The 15,995-nt window shown below is 44.3% G+C and overlaps 1 protein-coding gene and 1 long non-coding RNA gene across 2 annotated transcripts in view; one reads left to right on the top strand and one right to left on the bottom strand.

Annotated features, from left to right (window-relative positions):
• The window catches only part of LOC138260052 (uncharacterized), a 163,817-nt gene extending 162,251 nt beyond the window's left edge, over positions 1 to 1,566 (bottom strand). The window contains exon 1 of the long non-coding RNA XR_011198801.1: positions 1,313 to 1,566. This is a non-coding gene — a long non-coding RNA (uncharacterized lncRNA). The remainder of the gene's footprint in view (positions 1 to 1,312) is intronic.
• The window catches only part of FOXN3 (forkhead box N3), a 648,650-nt gene that overhangs the window by 103,409 nt on the left and 529,246 nt on the right, over positions 1 to 15,995 (top strand). The window contains exon 3 of the mRNA XM_069208155.1: positions 7,445 to 7,501. The gene's annotated coding sequence lies outside the window, so the exon portion shown is untranslated. The remainder of the gene's footprint in view (positions 1 to 7,444; positions 7,502 to 15,995) is intronic.

The following is a 15,995-nucleotide window of genomic DNA, read 5'->3' as shown; positions in this document are numbered from 1 at the left end:
ATATTTGAACGGGTAAAACAGCACATGAGGAAGAGAGTAAGAAAATACATGCATTCCCATCAAGTGTTGAAAGTAAAATAAAAGGTTACAAGTTAGCCTGTTAAAAAGATGGTATAAAAAGCTATGCTGCAGTGGAGGGACATCCACAGGAACAGGAAAAAACTATTGAATAAGCAGCAAGCAAATGAGATTGAAATGGTAGCAAACTACTGGTAAGCCGTGGGCTTGCCCAAAGCAAGCAAATGAGACTGACAAATTAGCAAACTATAGGTAAGCAGTGGGCTGGCACGAAGCCCACAGTAGGTATTGGTAGTGTCCACAGAAGGGCTTTGACAACAGGTGAGATCCAAAAAGAGCTTTAACCCTCAACAAAGCCTCATTTGTAGCAGCTCCAGGTTCTAGAACTCTCTGGTTGTTTGCTCGTGCCTTGCACTTCTCCATTCTCGAAGGGACTCTAAAGCAGTTTCGTCAGTATTTCGGTCAGTAATTGGCCTTCATTACAGCAGAGCCGGTTTACTGTACAAGGGACAGCTCTGACAATTTGTAGGACAGTATTGTACATAACAGGCATTGTCGATAAAGGGAGAGTGTGCTTGTGTAATGTAATCTTGTAACAAGATGTAATGTGTCAGGGGTTGAGAACAAATAATTGTGACATTATTAGCCAGTGCATTGTTCAGCCGATTGTTGCCGCGTGCCAAGGTCAGCAACTTAACCTAGAGACGAGATTTGCACACAAAAAAAAAAAAGTAGTGCTTTACTGTTACATCTGGAAGCCTGGTTTGCAGCTTCTCCACTCCAGATACTTACACTTAATTGATGCAAACGTGCTCAGGTTGAAGCAGTAAGTGTCACATGATGACTGTCAGGGACATGGGAGGAGAGGATGGATAGAGGGTCAGCTTTGTTATGTTTACTATAGGTTAGAAATAAGCAACGCTCCTAGGGTGTTCAAGAATGATGCTAATACCAGTTCGTGGTAGATGGATGAAGCATAACAAATTATCCTGTACAGTAGTAGGTGGGAGTAAGGCATCACGTGCCTAAGCAAGCAGGACTGTTTACCGAGAGATGACAAGACGGTTGCTAAGAGATAGGTACATAAATACTGATTGATTTTATGGGAATGATGAAGAAAGTGTGAGTTAAGCGCAATTAATAAAACTACTTTATCGTACTCGTTGATATAGTAGTCCTTACATGCTGTAATGAAAGTAGAGATGGACACTAGGCAGAGGCAGCTGCCGCAAATCTCAAGGGGAGGGACGGGGGATAAATAAAAAAATATATAATAAATAAAAAAAAAACATACTTTTTTCCCGTCGTCGCCGCTGCCTCCTGCCGCGTTGCTCCTCTGATCTTCTTATGGTGTCCCAGCATTCACTGGGACACCAGCACAGGCTCCCCAACAATCCTGGCCCTGCTTACATGCTAAACTTGCATGTAAGCAGTGTCAGGATTGGTCTGAGCGGCTTGGAGTGCCGCTCAGACACAAGCCTGGGGTCTGTGCTTTTTCCCCAGCCCAGCTGTGCATACAGCCAGGCTGGTTAAACCTAAGTCCGCATGGTTGTTTGACCGCCTCAGACGGCTGGCCAGACATACATACGTACTTAATGCACTCTCCCCTCCACCCACCTCCCACAGCCCAGTCCCGCCCTACCCTGAACACCCAGCTGGCTCAGCCAGCAGATGAAAGATAAAACGATAATTAAATATCGTTTCATTTTCATCTCCTGGCATAGCCAGGAGGGCGACGCTCCTTCGCCATTGCGAAGGAGCCGCCCCTGACACTAGACTGACTTGCCTTTTTCTGGAGAGTCCTACATTTATGAATTAGAGATTTAAAGGGCTATGGCGGCACGCAGCACATGGTTTGGGGATCGATAACTACAGGAAGGTGACTTGTTCCCTCTTGAGTAGAAGCATGGCTCAAGTTCTTAAGCCATCTGCAGACATACATAATTCATGCTAGAAACGTGCCCCACGCGGCTGCAACGTTTGAAGTCTGTGGCTTTCGCTTCTGTGGGTCTGTTGATCAATTGACTTGTGATGGAATAAACTTTGCTAAGCAAGCCCTCCATCAGTGGCGGCACCGAGAGCAAAGGTCGAGGGGGCGCCATTTGATATGCAGAGGGAAGATAAGAGGAGCCTGCAGAGGTCTCTGTGAGCCTACCACTTTTCTAGAACTAATAACAAACTTACAATAACTCTGATGGTCAGTGCCCTTACTGGAGAGATCTATGATTTGTCTGGGCACAGTTTTGACTCATGATACAGTAGCATCAAGAGCTAATGTCCCTGCTGCGAAGCACTACGTGTAACATGCAGATCACAGGTATTTTGTGTAGAAAGCTCAGTAGATGACTGCTTTTGTTACAGAGATCCTTTCGTTCCATAAGTTACAATTTCTATAAGTTACAAGTTACTTCCTTCCGTTACATAAGTTACAATCCTTCCATAAGTTACAATTTCTATAAGTTACAAGTTACTTCCTTCCGTCATAAAATCCTTCTAATGTAGGACACTGAGCTATGAGCTGGTATCAAAGCGCAGCTTGGAAAATGCAAAGCATATGTTACAGCGTTATTGTTTTTTTCCTCAATCTTTTGTTATACTAAGGTTAGTAAAATGGTTCCTTTGGGTAGTTATATAGTTTTATTAGTATGACACCCACGATCATTGTGCTACTTTTCAAATATTCAGTTTATTGTGCTGATTTACTAACACTTTGCACCTGGTTTGCATCACAAAAGAGACACAGACCTGGTACAAAGTGTTGTTTTGCATTTTACTTTCCAGCGCAAACTCTAAATTACATTGGAAAGTAGCCCTAAAGTAATGCATAGTAGTACTATATTCTTCTGTGCACCAAAAAAACAAGCCATAGGTGGTATATTGACAGATCCGTGCACCCACTCATTGATTTTGATGCTAATCCCTATCTACTAACTGTAATAGAAAGGAATTTGCACCAAAAATTATTGCTCCTCAAGACAAGCATAAAGTTGGAAAAAGATGTATTTTCCCCAAATCTTTCCAACTTTGTAAGTGTGCTGTACAGTGCAGTCCACATGCAAAGTGGTAAAGTGTTAACATTTGTCAAAGCATAGAATTTTGGACTGAAAGAGTACCCTTCCAGTATAAAACCTATGCTTGACTTCACACTAGCCCATGGGCGTGCTGCGTGAAAACTTAGTAAATCTGCCCCTCATTTCTCCTGATCAAGCGCTTTTGTCATTTACTGCCTACCGCTTCAGATGACATGTGACTCCTACACCTTGTAGTCCTCATTGTCCTAAGTAATATTTCCTACATTGATTTACACACCTGCATGACTCATTGTCTCTATGTGCCTCAAGATGATATGTTTGTGATGAGACTCTACATTGGGATGATTAGTGTATAAAAAATGAATGTGAGAAGGGGGATAAGGAGAGATGAGGGAAGGGTGGTAGTGAGGGAACCCGTGAAGAAGGCAGTCATTGTGCGGGTATGAACAAAGAGTCACACTGAGCGCTACCATCGCTAAAGCCGGTCTGGCTCTCGATGCAATCTAGGAACTCAAATGTTTACAAAAACGTGTTTGCTCTGGAGATCGGGTTTTATTTTGTTTAGTGCTCTATTTATGTACATCCATGCGTCCCTAGCATTCAGGTAGGATTTATGTGGTTGAGGCGGGGATATCAAGAGCAGTCCAAAGATTTATTGAAGAGGAACCTATAAGCAGAACTGGTGACAGAAGGTGAGGTGCAATAATTTTGTGTGCCTTGGGCAGAGGAGACGTTTGCCTGTTTGAGGGACTCACTCCTTATACACTTGAAAAAGCCATTTCCAGCCTTTGATTTGTCAAAATATGTCACCCTAAAGCTGCCTTAACAGTCTTTGTGAAAGCAAGCACTGGGTAACAGTCAGGGCCTAACTGGCCTATTGGGATTCCAGCCCAAATCTTGCCAGGTGCTTGTGTTTAACTATATCCACAGATTGTGCCACCTACATGAGTAGCCCTGTAAATATGTCTCACACCTGACACTTCAGTGTATCTGTGTGCAGTTTTAAACTGGCAGTTTGGCCTGGAAAGCGCATACACTTGCCAGGCCCAAACCTTCCCTTTTACTACATGTAATTCAACCCTAAGGTAGGCCTAAGGCAGCCCCAGGGGCAGGGTGCAGTGTATTTAAAAGGTAGGACATGTACTAGTGTGTTTTACATGTCCTGATAGTGAAATACTGCTAAATTCATTTTTAACTATTGCAAGGCCTGTCTTTCCCATAGGGTAACATGGGGATTGCCTGGCAATGTCTTTTAAGTACAGTTTCCCATTGGGAGCAGATTGAGATTTGGAGTTTGCGGTCTCTGAATTCACAATTTAAAAATACATCTTTTTGTGAAGTTGGATTTTAGACTGTAGGTTTGAAAATGCCACTTTTAGAAAGTAGGCATTTTCTTTCTTAACCAGTCTGTGGCCTGGCTGCTGAATACACATCAGAGTGACAGTTGGGCTGTTTGTGAATTCACTCTAGACAGTCACACAAAGGGAGCTGAGGGGTATCCTGCATATCCTGATGGATCTTCCTGGGATAGAGTGGGTGGGGGGGGGAGGGAGCTGACACCTGCACCTGAATATGGCTGTGCCTGTCCTTAATCAAAGCAGTCTCCAACCCCCTGGAGTGTCTCTGGGGCTAGGTCAGGGGGAGGCGGAGTCTTGTGCACTACAGAGTCTTTCCTTTGAAGTTTGCCTACTTCAAAGGCAGAAATTAGTATAAGTATTGGACTGCTGACACCACAATTTTAGAACACTTCTGGACTGAGGACATTCGGCCGGGGGAAGAGCTGCCACTCTGCCTGTTGCTTTGCTGGCCTGCTGTTGTTACCTCTGCCTTGGGAGTGAAAGTACTGGACTTTGCTTTCCAAAGTTCTCCAATGGCTTGAACTGAGCTTGCCTCCTGTTGTGAAGTCTCGGGACATCAAAGACTTCTTCTGCCAGTGCCTGGGCTCTTCTGCTGAGAGTCCTGACTTACCAAGTGGTGCCAAACCCAGTCCCTGGGTCCCTGGAAGTGGAAGCTGGTGCCTAAAGAAAAATCCACGCACTGCAGCTGTTGCAGCAGAAAAATCAAAGCAGCACCTGCACTGCAGCTGAAAAATCGACACAGCGTTGGCAAAATCTATGCACCGCCTGCTTCAACGTGGATCCATTGTTGCTGTGAATCTGGATTTTCCATGCATCGTCCCTGGGTGTCAAATCATCAACATCAGCACAAGGTTTCCGAGGCTGGAAATCGACGCATAATTGTCCTGCGGGGAAACAATCGACACATAGCCTACCCAGCGGGGAAGGAATCGACGCATGGCCTCACTTACGAATAAAGACTCAACACATCACTTCCTTTTCTGATGCATCATGTCTCCTGCGGTTTTATTTTTGATGCATACCAGGTACTTTGTGCTAAAACAACAAACCATTGATTCCTATAGCTTAAGACTCATTTAACTTTTAAAAGTGATATCTTTTCTTGTGTATGTTGGATGTTTGTTGTTTTGGTCTTGTTTTATTCAGATAAATATTGGCTATTTTTCTTAACTGGTGTGGAGTACTTTTGTAGTGTTTTCACTGTGTTACTCTGTGTGTGTACAAATACTTTACACATTGCCTCTGAGATAAGCCTGACTGCTTGTGCCAAGCTACTAAGGGGGTGACCAGGGGTTATCTGAGGTGTGTGACTCCCTTACCATGACTAGAGTGAGGGTCCCTCCTTGGACAGGGTGTAAATTGACAGCCAACTAGAGACCCCATTTTTAACAGGTGGACATTGCAGTGATTGTGTAATCTAACAAGGTATAGATCTTGATGGTGGAATCCCTTCTTACCTTCCATTTCCCTGGAAGTTGTTTACGCCAGGGTTCTGCAATCTATCGGGTTGGCCAATTGTGCTAGGTGAAAACATGGCTGACATTCCATGATTACAGTCAATCTTTAATATTCAGAAACATGTTTTTTTTAAACAAAGTGGTGCTAACTGAACAATGTATCATTAACTCTCTGTGTGCCCCATTTAAAACTACATTCTGCAACGATTTTGCTCAAGAAGCTAATTGTTTGTGGAATTCAACCAGGAGTAATACGCCTGAGAGTTTGATGATTCAAAGCTTTTTTTGAGACCTAGTTTTCTCTGTTCAACTAATATGAGGATGAAGCTTTTCTGTAAGATAAACGTGCTGTATTAAATTCCAGAAAAACTGCAAAAATAGGGGTGTAGGAGTGAGTCCGTGTGCCCAAGATGTTGGGGGGGCTCTGATGCAGATGAGAGCCAGACGCTTGCTGGGTGGTGTTCACTTACCAAAAGGTGGACATTGATAGTGCTAAACTTCAGAAAATGCTGTACATTCGTTTACATTCTTGGCGAGTTTCTTATGTGGAATGTTTTGAGCTGGGATCGGCAAATTATAAAGCAAAACATGGGATGTGTCTGGTTAAGAATAGAGTGGTTTGGAGAACCTTGGCCAATTGGATCAACTACTTCTCCGTAGATGCTAAACAGGGTTTTATGGTTTAGGCTGTTCAGTGGTTGGTGTGATTGGTTTCTTTTTCTTTCTTGCTTTTGGTGGTCTTAGATCGTGAATTGATGCAGATGTTTTGACACCTGGTTAACTCTCAAAGTATGATTACAATTTCTTTTTTTTCCTGTTTTTCGATATAAAGTGTATTGTTTTGCCCAACTTCTCAATATAAATAAATGAATACGAGAGAGGCCTTTGCAGCATATGATATATATAATACTTTACAATTCCTTTAGGACTCCTTCCATCTGCTTCAATAAACCTTTGCTTGTTTAATTAAATAATGTGACTAGTGCAGTGGCATCCATTAGCAAAAGCTGTATGACCTTTGGGGCTTTGCAAGTTTGCCTGTTTCTATTCCTCTACCAAAAATATCAGTGGTAAGTCTTAGAGGCAGATTTATCAGCATTCTGTCGCAGCAGGCAGGAACCTTGGCACACATGATGGGTCTGATGGATCTTCCATGATGTCATTATAAATTAATCTGTGTATAATAATCTCTCTGAAACTGGTCTGGGGTTGCTTGTGTTCTCCTCTGGATGAGACCTGGCCTGGCAGTTTGGGCTGGATTATTGCTATTGATCTCCGTCTAGCGTGCCACAGTGGGTGGAAGACCATGGACTGGAATCTGGCCCTAAGCAATCGCCAGTGGCTATGATTGATTCAGTCATTCCATCAGTCTCTTTGTTGTTGCTCTAATAAGCAGAAGGATGTACGAAACACTTTATAAAGCTTTCAGTTCAAATATATAAATAAAGCAAATATGGTGATCGAAAGGAACATGTTGGAGTGTGTTTACTTTGTATTGTGTCGGTGATTAGTGGACATCAACCCAGTGGTTGATTAATGGCTTTGGGACCCACCTTGACTGTAATCCTTTCTTTCACAGGAATCCAATGGAGTGCACGGAGTTTGGGGCACACATAGACGTGCAAGTACCACCCAGGTCAGTTGCGTCTTGTATTCTTTTGGCTAAGTCACAGCAAACAATAGGCTCATGTTGTAATAGTAAACTGTGCTGCATTCTTTATCATATGGGAGCTCTCTGCCCAGACCTGACAGCCAGATTGAGGGCTTTATGACGAGTTTGGCAGATGGGATTACTCTGTCCCAAAAGTGACGGATATCCCGTTCGCCATTTTACAAGTTCGATAGGATATAATGAAACTTGGAATAGAGCGGGCGGGATATCTGTCACTTTTGGGACAGAGTAATTCCATCCGTCAAACTTGTAATGAGGCCCCAAATGTACTAAGGTTGTTCTGGGATCCCACAGCTATTCTTTCAAAATGAATAAAACATAGGGCAACAATGACAAACCTGAATGCACATACCTACAATTTCAGAAAGTATAATGTTTACATATCGTGCTACTAACACTAACTACACATCTGTTGCCAATGTGTGTATGCTGGAACCTGTGTCAGGACCAGTATTATTGCTAAACAAGACCAAGTGATGCACACATATGTAAACGTATTGCAAATTACACAAATATTTGTATTTCTCAGATACATCAGCATTCAAAGAGAATGTCTGATGGTAGATGAGTAAGACTGGGACAACAGACGACACACATGCCAAATGAGGGAACCAAAGGAGAAGGGGCCATCTGTAGATGTACACATGGAATAATATTTAATAAGATGGCACAATAAGAAAGCATGTCTCACTGAAGTCCAACACTTGAGTCAACCACCCGTGTGCAACACATTCAGGGTGAAGGGACCACAAAAGAGTCATTTTTTGCATAAGCTACACCAGACATCAGCTGATTCAGAATTTTAAGAGCCACGACCACGACCTCTCAGACTTGTAAATCACCTCACATTTAGAAGCATACAGTACGTACCAAGATAATGTTAACTTGGTTTATGACAGTTTTCAAGAGCAGATGTTCAACAGGAACAAAGGGCATGGGCAATGCTTAGCCGTACTACAGCTTGGCAGCAGAATTTTGGGGAATGCCCAAAGGATATTGGTAAATTCCATTCACAGTTCCGAGACAATAACTGTCAATAACTTTCAACACATTGTGTTACAGAGAGGAATGTCTCATTTGTGGGCCATCAGCCTGGCCTGGCATCAGACAACTGTCTAAAACGAATATTTCAGCACCAAAATAGGAAAGTAAATTATACATTTACAATTAAAACAATGTGCTTAATTGTTTGACTGATAAACATTTTTCATAATATGTAATAGCTACCTCTTCTTGCGTCCACCTAAGAATGGTGAACACGACTTTGGGGGGCGAAGGTTTCTACATTCCTGGAACTAGGCCCAGTTCACGCTATTTTTGGAGTCATCTATCCATCTTTCCACTGAGCTACCACCATTTTTACTTTGCAGACTCGCTCTTGACGGTGACACCCTTTTTTTAATATGAAACGTGACTTGGTGCTGCTATGTTTAGCTAGGCATCCCTTTAGTGGGAGAGGCCTCAATAGAGCGAGGCATTAAAGATCAAAATAGCTAAAAGGGACACTGTCTGGCCTTAAATAGCAAACCCCCTTAAAACTTGAAAAAAAAGTCCTTGGCACAGCCTTATGGAACCGGGTGAGCACCACTAGTAATTGTTTTCAAACTGTTTTTTCATTTAATTATCATCAGATGAATTAGTACCTACGGCTGAAATCTCATTTTTTAATTCAAGGTTGCCTTGGTTCTGATATGTGGGTCGACGGTGCTGGACTCCCCCATGAATTAAATGGAAAATCAGGCAGCTGCCTCTGGTCCCATTATAAACACATACCATTCAGGCATCCGTATACATGCTCTGCACTACATGTGATACAGATTCGAGCCTTAGATCAGGTAATGGTGACAATGGGAGCATGTTACTTGCAAACCTCCGTGCACCACATTTCATAATACTCATCAATGAACACGCAGTGATTCAGACCGTGCTGTCACCGAATCTGATCCAGCCACAAAAACTCCGCATCTTCCTGTAAATATCATCTCCAGTCCTTCCTGTATCCCACTGAAAAGGAGTCCAACTCATAACTCATCAAAACAATGCAATGCCAATCTCTACCGGTTTCAAAGGTTGTCGGGAACATGAAGATGCAGAGCCTGGTGTACAAGGTGCAGAGTTTTGATCATCACATATCTGACTGGCAAACAACCAGTGGATTGCAGCAGTGCAAGGATAACATACTCATCCTGTCCAAAATCAGACAGGTCATATTCTTACAGAGCACTGATCTGCATACTTTTCATTCCCAGTGCACCATGAGTGAAATAGGTTTGGCCTGCCATCGCCACAAGTAGCCTGCTAAAATGTTTAATGGTGAATGTTGAACACTGCCAGAGTATTACCTTAGAAATCAATAGATGCTTGCTGGGGCTAAACTCAGGAGGACGATTACATGCTGTTCACCCAGTGGTGCATGTCCCTATCTTTTCCAGTCAATTTAATGGATGTCCAACACTTTATACAGCACAGGACAGATATACAGCAAGGGACAGCAGCAGCGCAAACATCCTTAACCACAAACATTGAGAAGGCACAGAGCTGGAAGATGCGGTGCATGCAGGGTGTTGCGATCATTAGTGATGCGGTGATGTGGCCTTAGGTACCAGAGGTTTGAGGGTCCACTTCCCCAATTATGATTGGCTTTTACTAACCAAGCGGGATTAGGGAGTTGCATGCTGCCGCTTTAGATCCAGGGTGTGTGTTTTCTACAGGTTTTGGTCTCTTCCTTTGTACCACAATGCGGTTTTATTGTGGCTTTTCTTTATGCTATGGATATTTACAGCTTTATAATGTTTTTAGTATGCTTGGATAATTTTTATACATAGGTATCGATCGTTATTTTAGCAATAGTATATATACAGACTATATGCGAATCTCATTCGTAGATGTGTGCCTTAGATATATGCAAACGTTGCACCTTATTCTCATGAATACTTTGGGAATGCAAACACTGCCTTTTAACATCTTTTTTATTCAGTGCAGTGCAGTTTAAAAAGCATACGCTTTAGCGTCTAGCCTGAGAGTAGAAAATTCTGTTATCCGACATTCTGAGGGGTAAGCACTAGATTAATGTACCAATGAACTTTGACCTGAAATAAAGGCAAGCACTGCACACACAAAGGGTAGTACATGTAGAGGTTTGTGGGGTTTAGTACATTTCTATTTAACAGTAGAAAAAAAGAGATGATTCTTCAACGACGTTTTTACAGGATGTCGATGATTCCATTGCTATTTGCCTTGTTGTTGTTTGTCTGTGTTCATGTTCACATTATTGCAATAATGCCTTGCGATTTTCTCTACGCTTAAATAGTGCATGTTAAAGATTTGTAGGTACCCTATTGGCCTGTTTCTTGACTTCTCAAAAGCAAAGTGGGATGCACTGCCTAAAAATCTAGAGGGGGGGAGGGGTCAAAATAAGAAAAAAAAACTTGTGATACTGCATCTGCTCAGCGATGGTGGTACTATGCATAATAGGATGCGTCGCTCCTGAGACCTTCTGGGTATGCAAAGGTGGACGTTTTCGGGACCATCATCTCTGGTTTTGTGCAGATGCAGTACACTGGGAACAACAATTAGAGGCAATTACCATGAATACATACCAAACCTCTGTAGGAAAGTACCATCTTGCCTGGCATGTTACCCTCATATTTCACTGTATGTATGTTGTTTTAGTCCTTGTGTCATTGGGACCCTGCCAGGCAGGGTCCCAGTGCTTATAGTATGTGCCCTGTATGTGTTCCCTGTGTGGTGCCTAACTGTCTCACTGAGGCTCTGCTAACCAGAACCTCAGTGGTTATGCTCTCTCTGCTTTCCAAATTTGTCACTGCAGGCTAGTGACTAAATTTACCAATTCACATTGGCATACTGGTACACCCATGTAATTCCCTTGTATATGGTACTGAGGTACCCAGGGTATTGGGGATCCAGGAGATCCCTATGGGCTGCAGCATTTCTTTTGCCACCCATAGGGAGCTCTGACAATTCTTACACAGGCCTGCCACAGCAGCCTGCGTGAAATAACGTAAACGTTATGTCACAGCCATTTTCCACTGCACATAAGTAACTTATAAGTCACCTATATGTCTAACCTTCACCTAGTGAAGGTTGGGTGCCAAGTTACTTAGTGTGAGGGCACCCTGGCACTAGCCAAGGTGCCCCCACATCGTTCAGGGCAAATTCCCCGGACTTTGTGAGTGCAGGGACACCATTACACGCGTGCACTATACATAGGTCACTACCTATGTATAGCGTCACAATGGTAACTCCGAACATGGCCATGTAACATGTCTAAGATTATGGAATTGTCACCCCAATACCATTCTGGTATTGGGGTGACAATTCCATGATCCCCGGGTCTCTAGCGCAGTACCAGGGTACTGCCAAACTGCCTTTCCGGGGTCTCCACTGCAGCTGCTGCTGCTGCCAACCCCTCAGACAGGTTTCTGCCCTCCTGGGGTCCAGGCAGCCCTGGCCCAGGAAGGCAGAACAAAGGATTTCCTCTGAGAGAGGGTGTTACACCCTCTCCCTTTGGAAATAGGTGTGAAGGGCTGGGGAGGAGTAGCCTCCCCCAGCCTCTGGAAATGCTTTGATGGGCACAGATGGTGCCCATCTCTGCATAAGCCAGGCTACACCGGTTCAGGGATCCTCCAGCCCTGCTCTGGCGCGAAACTGGACAAAGGAAAGGGGAGTGACCACTCCCCTGACCAGTGCCTCCCAGGGGAGGTGCCTAGAGCTCCTCCAGTGTGTCCCAGACCTCTGCCATCTTGGAAACAGAGGTGTTGGGGGCACACTGGACTGCTCTGAGTGGCCAGTGCCAGCAGGTGACGTCAGAGGCTCCTTCTGATAGGCTCTTACCTCTCTTGGCAGCCAATCCTCCTAACTTGGTAGCCAAACCTTCTTTTCTGGTTATTTAGGGTCTCTGCTTTGGGGAATTCTTCAGATAACGAATGCAGGAGCTCACCAGAGTTCCTCTGCAACTCCCTCTTCACCTTCTACCAAAGGATCGACAGCTGACTGCTCCAGGATGCCTGCAAAACCGCAACAAAGTAGCAAGATGACTACCAGCAACATTATAGCGCCTAATCCTGCCAGCTTTCTCGACTGTTTCCAGGTGGTGCATGCTCTGGGGATAGCCTGCCTTCACCCTGCACCAGAAGCTCTGAAGAAATCTCCTGTGGGTCGAAGGAATCTTCCCCCTGCTAACGCAGGCACCAAAAGACTGCATCACTGGTCCTCTGGGTCCCCTCTCATCCTGACGAGCGTGGTCCCTGGAACACAGCAACTCTGTCCAAGTGACTCCCACAGTCCAGTGACTCTTCAGTCCAAGTTTGGTGGAGGTAAGTCCTTGCCTCCCCACGCTAGACTGCAAAGCGTGATGTGCATCTGCTCCGGCTTCTGTGCACTCTTCCAGGGTTTCCTTCATGCACAGCCTAGCCTGGGTCCCCAGCACTCCGTCCTGCAGTGCACAACCTTCTGAGTTGTCCTCCGACGTCGTGGGACCCCCTTTTGTAACTTCGCGTGGACTCCGGTTCGCTCTTCTTCTAAGTGCCTGTTGGGATACTTCTGCGGGTGCTGCCTGCTTCTGTGAGGGCTCTCTGAGTTGCTGAGCGCCCCCTCTGTCTCCTCCTCTAAAAGGCGACATCCTGGTCCTCAGCAGCACCCAAAAACCTCTACCGCGACCCTTGCAGCTAGCAAGGCTTGTTTGCAGTATTTCTGCATGGGAATACCTCTGCAAGCTTCATCACGACGTGGGACATCTGTCTTCCAAAGGAGAAGTTCCTAGTCCTCTTCTTTCTTGCAGAACTCCAAGCTTCTTCCATCCGGAGGCAGCTTCTTTGCACCTTCATCCGGGGTTTCCTGGGCTCCTGCCCCCCCGGACACTGTCGCGACTATTGGACTTGGTCCCCCTGCCTTGCAGGTCCTCAGGTCCGGAAATCCGTTGTCAGTGCACTGCTGGTGTTTGTTCTTCTTGCAGAATCCCCCTATCACGACTATTGTCCTCTCTGGGGGTAGTAGGTGCACTTTACTCCTACTTTTCAGGGTCTTGGGGTGGGGTATTTTGGTAACCCTCACTGTTTTGTTACAGTCCCAGCGACCCTCTACAAGCTCACATAGGACTGGGGTCCAATCGTGATTCGCATTCCACTTTTGGAGTATATGGTTTGTGTTGCCCCTATACCTATGCTTGCCTATTGCAACCTATTGTAATTCTACACTGTTTGCATTACTTTTCTTGCTCTTACTTACCTAATTTTGGTTTGTGTACATATAACTTGTGTATATTACTTACCTTCTTACTGAGGGTACTCACTGAGATACTTGTGGCATATTGTCATAAAAATAAAGTACCTTTATTTTTAGTAACTCTGTGTATTGTGTTTTCTTATGATATTGTGCATATGATATAAGTGGTATAGTAGGAGCTTTGCATGTCTCCTAGTTCAGCCTAAGCTGCTTTGCCATAGCTACCTTCTATCAGTCTAAGCTGCTAGAAACACCTCTTCTCTACTAATAAGGGATAACTGGACCTGGCAGAAGGTGTAAGTACCTTTGGTACCCACTACAAGCCAGGCCAGCCTCCTACAACATCTACATAATTTAAAATGCACTGCATCAATAACCAGCACTTACAGGTTTCTCCAAAATCACGGCAGAATCAAGAGCAGAATAACCAGATTCTTTGATGAGAATCTTCTGAAACTCTTGAGGATGAACTTGAAATACTGGTTGGAGCCTCTGACACTCCTGGAGTAAACTGGGAACATAGATCGAAGTTATTGACACTCCCAAGGTTACACTCTATACATGGACTGGGGATATGGACGCTCCCAACACATACAAGAAACAACATTGCACTCAGAACTAGGTTACATGCAGAACAAGATTACACTCTGAACAAGGTTGGAGTTACTGGCACTCCCAAGGTTACACTCGGTACGTAGGTTAAAGTTACTGACACTCCCTTGAATACTCGGTGCATAGGTTAAAGTTACTGACACTACAAAGGTCACCCTCTTTATACATAGGTTGGAGTGATGACCTGGAGTAAGGACATGCAAGGATCGCTGGAGGAGAAGAAACTGGAGAGAAGTTTAGAGTACTGAAGAGGCTGATAGTCAGGCCTGCTTACTACTATAAAGGATTAGTGTACACTAACTTGAAGGGAAAGTAGGTTGCCTTGTCTAGTACTTTAACTGTAATCTGATGACGGCAAGAGGCTTGGTGCAAGAAGCTCAAGAGGAGGGAGAATCATAGCTCACAGGGAAGACACAAGCAGTATCACAGAAGCCAGGTTTACAAGATCATCAGGAAGGCTTGGAAGACTAGAGCGCTGGGAGTGACTCAGGAGTTGAGTGCAGGGATGAAGCTTGCGCAGGACTAGAATGCTGGAAGATCCTGGCGACTCATGAGGTGAGTGCAAGGACGATGCTTGCTCAGGACGGGAACCAGGCCAAGCGCCAATGCAGGGTCAGAAGGGTTATTTATACTGGAAGGAAAGAGTGTTCCAGAGAGGCACGTGTCCCACGTGGAAGCGTGGAACCTGGGGAAGATCATGTGTAACATACAACGGATTTGAAGCCTTGTAGGTGGCAGGTGCAATCGTTAATTGGCAACAATAAACAAGTACAATGGAACCCCAAGTGCATGATGGTATGAATCAATGTTTCACAGTGGATAACATAATTTGTACTAGAAGACACATGATAATCTGAAGGTGCAAAATAGACTAAACTTTAATTGCAACAGAAAAGGAGGGTCAATGGTTCAAACTTCCTGGGATGGGAATCATGGAGAGTGCCAGACTGGAGGCCACAGGGGAAGCATCGCTTGAAGTACTCGGGGCACATAGGGTGCAAGTTGGAGTCGTGACAATCAGCATCTCAGGTGCCAGTTTGTCTCATTTGAGAGAGACGCCTTTTTGAAGTAACAAGGAAACTAGTGATGAAAGCGGGCCCTCATGAGCTAATATCACAACAGCATGACAATAGATGTCTTTTGGAAAACTCTTGAATGAGGCTTTGAGCAGATAATACCTTTAGAGGCAATGTCTCTAATCAAAGACTTTTTCTGGGTTTCTCGATTGAAATTGGAATGATGGAATTCAGCTTCCTAGAAAGCACACTTGTTTGTTGCCAGATTTGTTTTGCAGTGGAATGTGACTGTGATCCTTTAACCACTGGGGAGTTGAATCGTCTTGTGAGAAGTTGTTTGCTCAGAGGTGCTAGATACGAGATTGCATTCTGTTTGCACAGTTAACCCTGACTTAGCCTTGATGATGGTCCTGATAAGTACACTAGCAGGACCAAAACGTTGACATGTTTTATCATCTTTGAGACTGGATTTAGGAAGTGGAACAACATTAAGGGCAACCCTCAGAAATAATTTGATAAAGTAGACCTTGGGTTAACTCATATTGCTTGCTTGGTGATCTGTCCTCCCTTGATTGTTTATTTTTTTT

The sequence above is a fragment of the Pleurodeles waltl genome, chromosome 9 (genome assembly GCF_031143425.1).
Source record: "Pleurodeles waltl isolate 20211129_DDA chromosome 9, aPleWal1.hap1.20221129, whole genome shotgun sequence".
Classification (NCBI taxonomy): domain Eukaryota; kingdom Metazoa; phylum Chordata; class Amphibia; order Caudata; family Salamandridae; genus Pleurodeles; species Pleurodeles waltl.
This window is presented reverse-complemented; position numbering and strand designations above follow the sequence as displayed.